This window comes from Micromesistius poutassou (assembly GCF_964030765.1).
Source record: "Micromesistius poutassou genome assembly, chromosome: 14".
NCBI classification, from domain to species: Eukaryota; Metazoa; Chordata; class Actinopteri; order Gadiformes; family Gadidae; genus Micromesistius; species Micromesistius poutassou.
In genome coordinates, this window is record NC_140284.1 from 16,251,163 (window position 1) to 16,264,006 (window position 12,844).

The 12,844-nt window shown below is 44.1% G+C and overlaps 1 pseudogene across 1 annotated transcript; it reads left to right on the plus strand.

The window, feature by feature from the left end:
• Positions 1–3,672: 3,672 nt before the first annotated feature.
• LOC311358253 lies at positions 3,673–4,297 on the plus strand (annotated as a pseudogene). The gene has a single exon. The product of its transcript is annotated as an uncharacterized misc_RNA (transcript).
• Positions 4,298–12,844: the final 8,547 nt, after the last annotated feature.

Below are 12,844 nucleotides of genomic sequence, written 5' to 3' on the forward strand. Positions count from 1 at the left end.
AAGATTTTTCAATACAAATTACTCAAAATAATATTTTGAGTAATTTGTAATATTAACTTAAGATAGTTAGGCATTATTAATCTACTTAATCATTATTAGTAATAATTATCTAATATGACTAATCAACTATTACCTATTCAGGGAAGGTTAGATTTACTAGTTATTTTCAGACACAGCAGACAGTATTGATGAAGTCAACTTGTTTAATCAACCAAATGATCAAAGGTCTCTTGAAGAATATGCAAGAGGATCACAAAACATATTCACAATATATTCAAACAATAATAAAGGGTTTTGTTTGCTAATTTCTTTTCTATACAACTCAGTGCTGTGTGTGTGTGTGTGTGTGTGTGTGTGTGTGTGTGTGTGTGTGTGTGTGTGTGTGTGTGTGTTTCTGCAGCCAGGTCATTTCAAGCTGGTTTCTGAATAACCAACAGAACATTTAAACCTGTCTGCTCAAAAAAAAAAGCATATACAACTCAGTGCTTCTGCTTTGTTTGTGTGTGTGTGAGTGTGTGCCTGCCTGTGAGTGAGTGAGTGAGTGAGTGAGTGAGTGAGTGAGTGAGTGAGTGAGTGAGTGTGTGTGTGTGTGTACCTGGTCACTTTGCAGCTGTGAATGTGTGTGTGTGTGTGTGTGTGTGTGTGTGTGTTTTCTGCAGCCAGGTCATTTTATAACAGAACATTTAAACCTGTTTGCTCAACAAAAAAAAAAAAGATATATATATGTATACACACACAACTCAATGCTTCTGCTTCATTGTCTGAGTGAGTGAGTGTACCTGGGTCACTTTGCAGCTGTGAATGTGTGTGTGTTTCTACAGCCAGGTCATATCTTCAAAGCACAGACATGTGAAGACACCCTCAAACATTCAACAGATCACATGTTGATGTTCTTTCACACAGCACAACACATCACCACAAGCCATGCATGAATTGATCCATATCCTGGCATGAGATGAGAGAATGTGTAACCATGTGAATACTACGGTGGCCCTGAAGTGCAAAACACAACAGCAATTCACACAACACACCAGCAATTCACACAACACACCAGCAATTCACACAACACACCAGCAAATCATGCATCACACCAGCAATTTGCGCAACACACCAGCAATTCATCACAACGGAAAGGGTAGGTACACATTGGTCCACTGATCCCCCTCCTGATTGGTTGCGCCGTCTGTCATTTACAATGCTTAATACAACGTCGGCAACTGCAGTTTCTTCATTTGCAGTGAAGGGGAACGGTAGGCTACATAAGTGTTGCAGAGTCGCAACCAGACGGCGGCGCAACCAATCAGGAGGAGGATCAGTGGACCAATAAGTACCTACCCTTTCCGTTGTGATGAATTGCTGGTGTGTTGCACAAATTTCTGGTGTGTTGTGTGAATTGCTGGTGTGTTGCGTGAATTGCTGGTGTGCTGTGATGAAATGCTGGTGTGCTGTGTGAATTGCACTCCAGGGCCACCGTAGAATACCCTGTGTTGATCAATCATTTAATAACATACCTGGTCCTGGAAGAGCTGTTCTTGCTGTTCTCCAATGTATCCAATGAGGCAGCAGACGACGGCATCCCTCTTCTTGTCAATGCTCTGGGACTGAGAGGAGATGCATCTTAGTGAGAGGACTTATAGTTGAAGTCAGTCGGATGAGGAGAGGAGGACAAGGGAGGAGAAGGATAGGAGATGGGGAAATGAGAAGAGGAGAATATGAGAGGCGATGAGAATAGGAGATGAGTGGACAGGAGGAGAATAGGAGAAGAAGAGAGGAATAGAAAAGGAGTTGAGAGGAGGATGATAGGAGATGAGGAAAGGAGAAGAGAATATGAGGAGATGAGGAGCATAGGAGATGAGAGGACAGGAGAGAAATAGAAAAGGAGTTGAGGAGAAAAATAGAAAAGGAGTTGAGAGGAGGGTGATAGGAGATGAGGAGAGAAGGACAGGGGAGGAAAAGGACAGGAGATCATTTCATCTCATTTCATGAGATGAAATAAGAAGAGAAGGAGAATATGAGAGGAGGAGAGGGGGAGGTTAGGAGAAGATTAGAGGATAGAAGGACAGGAGAGGAGATGGAGAGGAGACGAGGTGAATGTATGAGATGAGAAGATGATGTCTGTAAACAATTGTTGGAAAATGTCTTGTGGCATACACAAAGTAGAGGTTCTAACCAAATTCATGTTGACATGAAAACCATGGAGTGATTAAAAAATTGAGTTTTACTGACTTCAGTTAGAGTGTATGCAAACTTCTGACTGTTCAGATGTTTTTCTGCAAATTAGTATTAGTAGTAAAAAGTGAAACAAAAAGATACCTAATTTACAGTGTCCAGGAGAGGACGCATCCTGGAACCAACAGCTCCTCCTTTGGCACTCCTTTGGCATCAGCTGCAGAAGACGTGGTGTGTACCCATCAAGTTTCATCATGTCTCTTCCAGGGAAATTGTCGTTATACGACGGAACTCTTCTTTGATCTAGTAAACTAGTAAAGAGACAACATAATACAATTCCAACATCAATTCTCAATGTTTCAGTAGACAAATAAGATGAACAACTGTTCTTGGTGGAAAATATATATATTTTTTAATCAAACTCTTACCTGAGCCTCACTGAATAATGCAGGCCACCTTTCTTTGAAGACACTAACAGCTGGGCCGAGGGTCACCGCCTCTACTCTTCGACTTGAAAAGGTTTTGGACATTTCTGAGATTAACCTTTCGTTATTCTTCTTTTTAATTTAGATTTAGGTGTGCCAGGACCACTCTTGGGTGTCCCAGGCAGGCGCACCCGTGGCTACACCACTGCCATGTACCAGTGTCAAGGGTAGACCATGAGGCTACAAACGGTATAGAAAACACATCACAAGCATAAGCTTAATATCTGTATCAAATAACCCAAGTTAAAATGTTAAATCACAACCCTCAATGGTGCAGTCAGACCCTCTAGCGACACACACACACACACACACACACACACAAATATTGTGTTACTCACAAACAAAACAAAGGCATGATGAAAGGGAATGGGAGATGTAAAATATAATTAAACAAGTTATGTAAAATATAATTAAATCGTACTATTAAAATCAGACATTTACACTGACAGTATGGCGTAATAATTGATTTGCCTCGGGTGTATTGTGTAGTGGGTAAGACTGTTTTTATTGGCAGGCTAGCGGGTCCCGTCGACTTGTGCTAGCCTAACACCAGTGATCTATGCGAATAGAAGACTGAATGAAAATTGTTGAAAATGGTCTCCAATGATCAATAACACACTGGCTCACGTGGAAATGAGACCCGATGACCAAAATCCTGAACTATCCCTTTAAGACTGACAATGGACCTCCGTTTAATGGCTCACAGTTTTCCCAGTTTGCCAGGTACATGGGTGTGGAGGGGGGGCGGCGTCTGGCCTGGCCTTATGTGTCTGCTCTGCCTTTCAGTAGGACAGCCGAGAGCGATAGAGGCTCAGAGTGGACAGAACGACGGGCCGAATGGCAGAGAGCCTGGCCACCGTAGTTGCGGACCGGATTGTTCATTTCATTTCGTCTTATGTTTCATTTGTTCTTCGCTTTGTGCGAAATAAAGCGAACCGGCTGAGAGAACGCCAAACCTGTCTCCGCCCACTCCTTGAACCTTGCTACAGTGGAGCCCAATGTGGGGCGGAGTGTGACGATGGAACAGTCACCATTGGCAGCGCTACTCGGGCATCTCGCGCAGATGTCCGAACGGCAGGCGCAGGTGCAACAGGCACAGAACGACGTGCTCCTGGAGCTCGGCCAGTCGTTGACCGCCGATCGGGCGGTCCTCCAGGAGCTCCTCGCCTCCGGCGACCGCGGTCGGGAACCCAGAGCGGCAGGGGCGGTGGGCCACATACACGTTCCCAAGATGGGGGAGACCGACGACGCGGAGGCCTTCCTGGAGACGTTCCAGGGGGTGGCCGAGGTCTCCGGGTGGCCACGCCAGGAGTGGGCTCACCGCCTTCTGCCGCTCCTGACGGGCGAGGCCCAGCTCGCGGCCCACAGTCTGCCGGCAGGGGCCCAGCGGGACTACGAGGCGGTCGACAAGGCCATCCGGGACCGGCTAGGCCTGAACCCGGAGGAACATCGCCGCCGGTTCCGGGCCCTCACCTTTTCGGAAGGCGATCGTCCCTTCACCTACGCCCAGCATGCTGCGGGACCAGGCGAGGAGGTGGCTGGCCCCGGAGAGGATCTGTCGGAGAGTCAGGCGGCGGACGTGGTCTCTCTACAGCTCCAGTTCGCCGACGTCTTTTCGCCCCTGCCCGGTCGCACCCCGTTAATAACTCGAGAGACGCAACCGGGGTTAACGGTGCGGACACGCCCCTACAGGCTGCCCGTACACAAGCAAGACGTGGTATGGCGTGAAATGGCAGCAATGCTAGAGTTGGGCGTCGTCGAGGAGTCCCACAGCGACTGGTGCAGCCCCGTTGTGCTTGTGGGGAAGCCGGACGGGTCTGTCCGGTTCTGTGTGGATTACCGTAGGGCAGCGGTTTTCAAAGTGTGAGGCGCGCCTCCCCTGGGGGGCGCCAGAGGGTTTCAGGGGAGGCGCGGCGAGAGAAAAAAAAGAAGAAAAAAAACTGTAAACATCTGGCGAGTGGCAAAATGGATCGATTTTTAATATCTCAAGTGAAAGTGAGAGAGGGCACAGAGTCTGGGGCGAGCAGAAAACGGAGGAAGTATGACCCTGATTATTTAAAGTTTGGTTTTTCATATATTGGTCCTGACGATGCTCAGCTGCCACAGTGCGTTATCTGTAAAGAGGTGCTAGCTAACGACAGTATGCGACCATGTAAACTCCGGCGTCACATTGAAACCAAGCACCACAGTTTAATGACCAAGCCGAGGGAGTTTTTTGACCTGAAACATAAGGAATTGCGGTCACAGAAGAAAGTCATCGAGGCGTTTGGCACTGTGAATACCAGGGCAACCGAAGCATCATATCGCGTAGCGTTACGTATTGCGAAGGCGGGGAAGCCCCACAACATTGGTGAGACGTTGCTCCTCCTCCCTGCTGCCAAAGATGTGTGTTCGGTACTATTGGGCGAATTACGCGATTTTTAAATGTAACTCCGCCAGCCCGTAATCGCGCCCCCGTAATGCTGCCAGTCCGACATGTTCCCATTCCTACAGTCCTGTGCGCGTATGCAAATTAGCCATGTGCGCCAAACAGAAGAAGGGCCCTATCTTGCGCCCGGCGCAATTGACTTTCTACACCGACGCGTGTGTCGTTGCTTGCACCCGGCGCAAAGCTGATTTTCCCCCGCAGCAACCAGGCACCACTACACTTGCATGTTAAATATTATGATGTCAAAGATTATTCATACGTGTGAAACTGCATAGAAATAGCGTGTGGATTGTGGAAACATTTTTTTCCCTGCATGAATGAACATGAATGAAGTATAGTAGGCTATGCCATATGCGTTAAAATAATAATAACAATAATACATTCGAGCAAAGTATATCCCAGGCTTCCAAAACTAAATCTAGTTTTAGGGTAAATGATTGGTAAATGATTTGGGAAAGAACAGCTGATACAGCGGTAAGTTGTACTTTTAAATCAATGCATCTGCAAACACATATGTTCTTGACCCAGACATCGTGTACAAGCCCATTACTTTTAGGATTGATGAGTAGGCCTATTTGATCGTGAGAAAACATAGTTTTACCGCGAGTGAGTATTTAATAGAATGAATGAATGCGGGTGATGCTTGGTGCGCGTGTGTGTGCGCGCCCATCTGTCTAAACACACGCAAATTAAACACGTAAGTGTATGAGAAGGAAATCGAGTCAGTCGACCTGCGATAAGCAGCTGATTCTGAACGGACTCGTCTTCGAGATGGACGTGTTCTAACGCATTTTTAATCAATGAAATGTTAACACAACAGTAGGCTATTTTGTCTCTGTTTTTTTGGCAACAGGCTTGGCCTAGTAGTAACAAGTATAGCTGCTTTCACATATGGACATACAACCGTCTATTCTCCCGCTATTCTCCTGACGGGCCGTATATATGTGAATGACATATCCTGACGTTGGACCTCCTGAAAAAAGACTACCCCTGAGGTAGTATTTTAGCCAGCGGAAGTGTTAATTACCTATGTGTGAATGAGCAGTAGATGTCGGCATTTCACACCAGTTGAGTGGCGTGTTGATGACGCTTCGGTCTACGTTTGCATATCATTGAGTGGCACTCGCACCCTAATCGATAATCAGCCTGTTGCCTTTTGTTCACTGAATGGTTTAAAAACTGATTTACTGGCTTATTCTAGCTACCAAATATGTCATCAGAGCAATCACTTATTCATTGTTATTTTATCTGGATTATTATTTTATATCTAAGTATGTTTGACTGTAGCCCTTTTTTTTGCAATACAATATTTATATTAAATTTGTATAAATAAACACAATGTAGTGAGCAACAGTTTCTGTTTATCATATTATTATTATTAGTAGTAGTATTATAAGTATTTTTTTTTGTATTATTATCCTTATTACGTTTAGCTTTGGCTTTTAACAATATTCGATGTTCTTGCATTGGCTGTCCATCCACAATAGAGGGCGCTACCAATTAATTCAACACAAACAGGCATTTCATAATACAACATTTACCGCCCATGTGCGTTGTATTTATGCTCTAAGTGCAATTCAGAAGTATACCACCAGAGGGAAGTAGATATTTGCCTAGCTGGACTTCAGGTTTGTATTTAGCTGCAGAACGTTCAAGAACTTTACACATAAATAACATATTATGATTTAGTTTGCTATTAAAAATAGATACATGCATACATTTCATAAAATAATCAATAAATATTCTAGTTCAAGCAAACTCCATCCCTCCATGTTAGCTATGGTACTGTAGCTCAGAGAGCTATCAATAACATCATTTGAAGGTTGCTGTTAATTTGGCTGAAGGATATGGCTGATAAAGATCCAATTACATTGAGATGTGATGAACTCTAATTGAATGTGTTCCTACTGCACTCTGTCCTATAAAGTACATCAAGTTGAACAGCATTGACATTTAAATGTAATTATTTAGAAATGCACATGTTAAATACCCACTCTGTTCATGTTGTCTTGCCCTTTATCCCTTTATCTTCATGAAGATTAAATTCCAACACCATTCAAAATCATATCCTCCCTTAGTGTTAATATTTGTTCCACTGGCCTGTGTTGCTTTAGCAACCCAACGTTTGATTACAGAAGCATACAGTACCGTAATAAATTCCGCTGACCTTCTGCCAAATAACGGTATGAGTGTATCCATCTGGAGAGACTGTCTCCTCCACTCACAACTGGGAGGTTGCTGGTTCCTCACACACTGACACAGGCTGACACCAGCGCGGTGCTGGGAATGTGTGTCTGAGTGCTCTGCTGTGGCTCTCCTGCCTGCTTCCACTTCATGCTGCTGCACTGGCACATCCTCCGGCGCTGGCCTTACCTCTGGTTGGACCCACCTGTGCCTGGTACTCCCCTTCCCCCGAGTGGTGCTGGGGGCTGGGAGTGGTCCCAGGTCAAAGCTCTTCCTCGGGGTCACTGATCCCTGTCCTGAAGCCACTTCCTCCAGGTGTTCACCAAGTACCCTGGGGATGCTGCCCGCCTGCTGTTGAGGCTGACATTGACCAAAAGCAGCCACCCAGGCTCCATCTTGGTTGAAACACAAACTGCCTGGAGGGAAGTGAATAGGAGGTTAAGGCTGTTTAAATCGTAGCCCCATAAGTTGACATATGAATAATCAGGCTAGGTAATGTTAAATGGTTTGAAAAATTTTGGAAATAACATTTATTTTATAAGTAACTAGTCAGGCTGGAAAAGTGTATGTCTCGTAATCGATTCACAGATGGATGCTGTCAAACCAGGCCATTGTAAGGAGCGATGTGGCTATATTAAAATGCACATCATGACCAGGCCTTTTCCATTTTTCTCGATACATTACTCCCGTCAGCAGCTTCTGTTGTTTACCATCTCCAGCAGGTACTTATATTCCTCGTTCCAAGCATATTGCGGGTAGGTGTCTGGAAAGGCTCATTAAGGAGGTGGCAGTGGTGAGGATGCTTCAAGGTAGATTGAGGACATGAGGGGTTGAGCCCCAAGCCCCTTCAGCTGTAGGCTCGCCTCTCCCCGGCCTACAGGGTATCCTACTTTGATTAATGACACATCCTTTTGTTTAAATAATCATCCCTTATAATTAAGTAATTCATTTTTAACTCTCCGAGTGATTGAAGTGACCTTAATAAATGAAATGAATCAGCTTTCTTCCAGGCTTTGGCTAGAGGAGAGGATTGTCAAGGTTTTATGCGTTGTATTCGACTGCACCATTAGTAGATGGAACCATTAGTCCACTCCGAATCATTAAACCAAGAAGACGGCTTCATTTAGAGAAAAGGCAGGGGGAAATACAATGTCAAATAGACAGTTGCACGGCTCTTTCAGTTTTTAGAATTCTTAGATTTTTCCTTTTTCTTTTTTACCAGTTCCTTAATTAACTCACAAATGAGATATGATTTAGTCCGAGACTTGCTTCACCACTTGCACTTTATTACTTTTGTGGACTGAACACCTACTCCATTCCGACCAATCAGTCCTCTGAATACTTGTCATTTCCCTGTATCTGGGGGGATGGTGTTTTTTTTATCTGAGATAAGTGAGAGCACTACAGTGAAATTAGTAAAACTGAAGTTATAATTTGACTCTGTAGCTGCTAATGTATTCATATTCTGAGCCAACGTTGTCAACAGATGGATAAGCAATGCAGATTGCTCACTTATGATACTGGTGCTGTGGGACTATTCAGGGTGGGAAGAAGAACCTGGGAGACAAACAGTGTGTCTTTGTGTGCGTGTGATTGTGTTGTGTCACACATGCTGTGCCACACTTACTGTGCAGATATTTGTATGCACACACACACACACACACACAAATGCACAAACACAGACACAACCTGTGAGTATTCATTACCAAGGAGGTTTTGCTTGCATAGACACACACAAACACACACGCACACACACACACACACACACACACACACACACACACACACACACACACACACACACACACACAATTATACAATGATGAACACAATTATATACAGGCAATCATATGTCAATTATTACCGTCCTTACTTTGCTTTGGTTACCATTCTGATTCATAGAAAGTACAAATGCGCACTGAACACATTTAACCTTTTTCTAATGCTCTGTTCCTGAGCCACTGGCCTTGTCTTACATACCTGCTCTGTTGCCCTAACAACTAGCTTCGTAGTCGTGTCATATTGATCTCAGGTCTGTCCGCCCCCCACTCCCACCCTCCTCACCCTGCTTCATTGTACCCATCCCGTGGCGGGGTTTCACTCTCTGTAAATCCTGTGACTCCATCTGACACTCCAATTACTCTGGACTGTCACTAGTCTGTCGCCATGGAGAGACGGCTCACTTTGTCGTTGTGACCATTGGAAACGGGTGCTAGATGGAATGTTTGGGGGGCTGGCTGATGGAACTATCATTTGGAATTCATGTGATCAAGACATAAGGTCTTTTAGTTTTTTAGTGAAATGAGAAAGACGAGAAAAGGAAATCACTGCAATGCTATTAAATATGCTGTCACATTCACTGTCGGCTTGCCTTGTCCCATGGACTTGTAGTCATATCATAAGAGCCCATTTTTAGTCATCAAACAATAGAGCATAACCTAATAAGCTCCAATACAAATGCTTTCAGGAGTAGTATTCATCTTCAAGGTGCTTTTAAGTATTAGGTATTCACAGGGTATCTCTGGATACCTATTGTTTTTATTATTATTATTATTTTACTCTGATCTGGTGCCTATATTTGAGACACAATGTGCTCAACAGGAGCCATATCAAAGTTAAGTCCCTGGAGAATCACCATCGACATCAACAACAACAACGACAGCAACAGCAGCAGTTATGTCCTCTGTTAGTAGCCCCATGGCCTGAGGGGGAAAGGGAAGTAGTCACAAGTCTCTTCTTTCCTTTGAGTGGGCCCTACCCACTCCATCTGCCCATTCAGGGCTCCAATCAGAGGAACTATGATCCAAATAAAAAGCATTTTGTCAACTAGTTCCTCACAAAGAAGAAAACAAAAAAAGAGGTACCAACGCTGGACAAAGTCCACTGTGGGGGAGAAGAAAAATGTGAAACACTGAGTACAGTACTGTGTGAGTATTGTAAAGGGAACAAATCAGTTTCTACTTCCACATCTACCCTGCTGTCTTCTTCCTAATTTTATATTATTTTAGTCACTATGTCACTGTGTGTGTACAGGTGATTCACATGATATGTAGAAATGTATTCAACTGAATGTAAATGTAAAGATTTATCTAAAAAGATATATCTAAAGTAGATATCTTTAATTAAATGTGAATATATTGAAATATACCTGAATGTCAGTGCCAAATCTGCAAATCACAACTTGTAATCCATTGAGAGCCTTGATACCACGTCGTAATGATCAAACTGCTGTAAATGAAGGGTCTTATTCTGTGGTCGACACCCAATGTGTCTCCATTGTTTGACCAATGTCTTCACTAACTTCATCAGTCCCGACAGTGAGGCCCCAAGTCCATAGTAATTGATCACACTTGCCGTCTCCCATTTTGTCGATGATTGGGAATATCTTCAACACAGACACTTTTATCACCCAAGTGTAATCCCTTAAAAGGGTGTTGCTAACCAGCAACAGTGCCAAGGGTATTAGACCACATAAATTGGCATCTGAACACATAAACCACAAAGTGCATGTTCACTGAGATATTCAACGATATTACGCTAACATGTTCATTTGCAGTCTGCAAATAAAAGGCATGCGAACTGTGAACTGTGACTGTAGCCCAGATTTCGAACCGGCCTGCGCATGCAAATCACAGAGGAGGCCCTGGAGGAGACCTCCTAGCAGGACATCTGGAGCATGTCGCCCGGTGCCAGCGAGCGGGTCTGTGTGGAGCACCGTTGATATTCTCTCAGCATCCACTCTATCTGCGACTGCGAGTGCGACAAGAACACTTGAACTCGCAGTCACAGTATTCTCCTAGCAGGAGTCGTGGTCGGAATACAAATGAAGGCGTGGGCCCTTGCAGGGAAGCGCCAGTGGCGTGTCATATTGCTATTCACGGCGGTTTATATCTACAGCATGAACACCTGCTGTTGGGAGGAGAGGGAAGTTGCGGAAGTTAATGGAGTGCGATCGATTCGGCAACAGCGGACAAGTTCATGCATTGGATTTCAGGGTCGGCTGAGGTTTAAGGACTCTGTATTCATCAAAACACATTTCTGTTTGTGTTGTCAGGTTTAACAAATCTAGAGGAGTCTTAAGTCTTTAAATGATGAAGAGAGCTGTGGCCTTGGTCGTTTGGCTTGCTCATTCATTTTCGGTCTCCGACCATAATATGAAACTGCAGCGCCTCTTCTGTTCCGTACATATCTTTTTTTTTACCATCTCCCTCGTTCAAATGGTCCAAGAATCTTGATAGGAGGCAGAGAAAGAGGAGGAGAAATGTATTAGTAAGGCCATGCAGGACTGCGAGAACTGGTGCCTCTATTAGTTTAAGATTATCTGAATGGGAAAACAAAAATGGAATAGATTTTTGTATTGACTTTTACAATCCAGATAATTGCTTTTGCCTTTTGTACCCTTTGTTCCGTTCTGACTTCATTTCATACTTTGCCCAAGCTTGCCAAGTTTTAAGGATCCAAATTTGAGTTATATGACTGTTTGTATTCCTTATACAAAGATGTAGAAATGTCAACTTGAGATGAAACTGGCAATGCATGAAACTTTAAAGTGTAAAATGGAGATTTCTGTAGTTATGATCTATAACACCAATAGCATTTTACCTAATAGTTACTGTTACACCATAACAGTTAGGGCTAATAAAAGCAGTATTTTTTCAACAGAGAGACAATCTCTGCCAAGAAAATAAAACATGAGGCTTTACACAGCCTCGATAAGGAGAGCATCCATCAAGGCGGCGTATTGATTTACAGGTGCAGGATGGAACTGCCACGGGGGATAGAAGAAGTAGAAGTGTTGTTGCTGCTAGAGATGGATTCACGCAGCGTGGCTGTTGGGCCGCTGGGTCTGTTGTTCAGCTATATGCTGTCTTCTGGCGAGGTGAGAATTTCAATCAGAGGCACAACCTGGGATTTGAAGCTATTCAGCAGGGCGGGCAAGGTTACGCTAAACGTATATGACCTGCACGAAATTTTATGATGAAATGGAGGGAAAATTTAGAGGGATGATGCAGGAGTACGTGGGAGAGAGAGGGGAATTAAAGGGGCGTTCCCCGGGGGCCAAGGATCTTCATAATGCGAAGGTGGATTGTCAGACTATATTCTATCTTAGACATTCTTTGTGTGAAGACATTTTTCCAAGGGATTCGTTCAAACCTCCTCCAAGTTTGTGCAAATATATGTAATGTCAATGGATGAATATATCACTTAATATCCTTAAAGAACCCTACTTTTGTGTCTGTGTGTGTGCGCGTGTGTGTATGTGTGTGTGCATGCATGTGTGTGTGTGTGTGTGTGTGTGTATGACTTTGTATGCGGGACTTTGTGTGTGTGAGTGTGTGCGTTTGCGTGTGTTTGAATCAGAGAGGGCTTAGCAAGGGGGGGGGGGGGTGGGGGAGCATTTTCAATAGCCTTGTGCAAATTGACAATGCAATTATCTTTAATGCTCAGCTTCTCATATCAGACCAAAAGAAGTCGGCTGGCTGTGAAATACCAGCCGCTGCCAACCTGAAGGTTAAGGACTTTTATGATAAGCTAATTCCAACCCTCTGCACCAGAGGATCCCACACTTCTAATGACC